This window comes from Rhinopithecus bieti, unplaced genomic scaffold, assembly GCF_001698545.2.
Source record: "Rhinopithecus bieti isolate Rb0 unplaced genomic scaffold, ASM169854v2 scaffold_13558, whole genome shotgun sequence".
Classification (NCBI taxonomy): Eukaryota; Metazoa; Chordata; class Mammalia; order Primates; family Cercopithecidae; genus Rhinopithecus; species Rhinopithecus bieti.
The window spans coordinates 1,320,363-1,322,749 of NW_016808198.1; the positions used below are offsets into that span (position 1 = coordinate 1,320,363).

At 33.3% G+C, this 2,387-nt stretch overlaps 1 pseudogene across 1 annotated transcript; it reads left to right on the forward strand.

The window, feature by feature from the left end:
* The first annotated feature begins 1,661 nt into the window (after window positions 1-1,661).
* On the forward strand, window positions 1,662-2,387 carry LOC108537960 (39S ribosomal protein L35, mitochondrial pseudogene; annotated as a pseudogene). Its single transcript, XR_001887968.1, has one exon. The product of XR_001887968.1 is annotated as a 39S ribosomal protein L35, mitochondrial pseudogene (transcript).

A 2,387-nucleotide genomic window follows, 5' to 3' on the forward strand; every position in this document is an offset into this window, starting at 1 on the left:
ACACATGCACACACATGTATGTGTGCATGTTATATTTATACAAACACACACATATATATGCACACACATACATCCATGCATACAATATGCATTCTAAGTGAGAGAGGTAAACAGAAAATTAGCAAAAAATAAGAACTGTGTATCTCTGGAGGTGTTGGTGCCTTTGTAGCACCAAGTGGAATAAGCCTGTTGAAGAATGAAGTCAGCACAAAAGCAAACAGTGCTGGGATACAGAAAGAGCAGCAAGATGAGATAACAGTTTTGAAATCCTGGCTACATTTGTGTGTGTGTGTGGAAGGTAAAATTATCCTCTTGAATGTCCCAGTCACAAGCCAAAGTATCAACGCCTTGAAAGAGGTCTTCCTAATTGATTGTATTTGTGCTTGCATTCTTCTATTAATATCACCTAATTAAGTTTCCTTATATTTGTTTCATTCAATATTTAAAATACAATTATTATATCTATAAAGATAGTTTACCTATGTTGAGAGCATACATCTTATGCACAGACTTGGGCAGGTACTTTTTTAGAATTGTCTCACAGAATCCTCATGTAGTAGGTTGCTGTCTTACAAATGGCGTAACTGAGGCTTAGAGAGTTGAACACATTTGGCCAAGATGAGACAGTTTGTACATGGTAATTTTCAAATCTATGCTTCTCAGTACTAAGTTAATCTGCTTCTTTGTAGCACACGAGAAACATATTTGTGCTACTCAAAAGAGATAATTATATATATCTCCACTTATCCAAAATATTTATAGTTAGATAGAATGACACTAACATTTAAAAGTGTTCTAGAATAAATTATCCTAAAATGGCTACATTAATGTTTCAAATATAAAACCTACTATAAAAGAAAGAAGACCAAATTGTAAACAATTTTCAAAGGTAAAACATCCTTCTTAATATAGAGAGCATTAAATTTTAAAGCGCTCAGTAAGTATTTAAAAGTCATAAAGTTAAAATAATTTCTTAAGTCTTTTAGCAAATTGAAGAATGATCTCAGAGATAATTGGAGAAATCCAACAAAATGAGGAATTAGAAAGGGTTAACTAATTCATAAGGTAGCATTTTAGGAAAAATGCACATTTTAATAATGTATACATTTTATGAATTGTGTGTACTTTTAAAGCACATAAAATTCATTATGGCAAAGAGATAAAATTATAAGCATTCTCTCATGAGAAAAAATCTTGTGAAATTAAAAATGTACATACATAATAGAAATTACTGAATTTCATCATGTATGAAATAGAATTACATTGCAATAAGAGAGTCTCATAAAATGCATCAGCTATACCTATATTTTGCTACAAACAGCAAAAAACATCCCACAAATGAGAGGAAGGATCTTGCAGTCACCATGAAAATTTGACTATATTACTTTAAAAAAATAATACAAATGTATAATGAACAGTTGTTAATTTTGGAAAAACAGGTACCTATATGGCAATGTGATGGAATGAGTAAGTTTTCAGCACACTTTTTTTTTATCCTGGGCATCAAGATAAAACATTAATTTTTGCAGACTCTATGGTAAATAATGCTAATTTTAAAAGCTACTTCTTGACATAATGTTACGGCTCTTTAAAACAAAAAAACGTACATAATAAGCAAAGTCCAAGCACATTTCATTTATATATATTAAAAAAGTGGAGGGTGGCAAGATGGCTTCGTTTGCTTTTGCTCGTGCAGTGAGAGCTGCTTCAGGAATTCTACGGCCCCTGAATATTTTGGCATCTTCAACCTATCGCAACTGTGTCAAGAATGCCTCTCTTATTTCTGCATTGTCCACTGGACGCTTTAGTCATATTCAGACACCAGTTGTTTCCTCCACTCCCAGACTTACCACATCTGAGAGGAACCTGACATATGGGCATACTTCAGAGATCCTTAATAGATTGGCCCCCGTTCTTCCAAGTGTCCTGAAGCTACCAGTCAGATCTCTAACATACTTCAGTACAAGAAAAGGCAAGAGAAAGACTGTGAAAGCTGTCATCTATAGGTTTCTTCGACTTCATTGTGGCCTATGGGTGAGGAGAAAGGCTGGCTATAATAAAAAATTATGGAAAAAGACACCTGCAAGAAAAAAGCGATTGAGGGAATTTGTGTTCTGCAATAAAACCCAGAGTAAACTCTTAGATAAGATGACGACGTCCTTCTGGAAGAGGCGAAACTGGTATGTCGATGATCCTTATCAGAAGTATCATGATCGAACAAACCTGAAAGTATAGATTAGAAGTTTCACTTGTTTCTCAGTTATTGGATATGTATCTTTGTGTACATGATATCTTTGCAAAAATGGATAAGTACAAAACTTGATGTAAATTGTACCAATGAATATGTAAACATACAGTGACAACATTAAACTTATAAAAGTATAAAA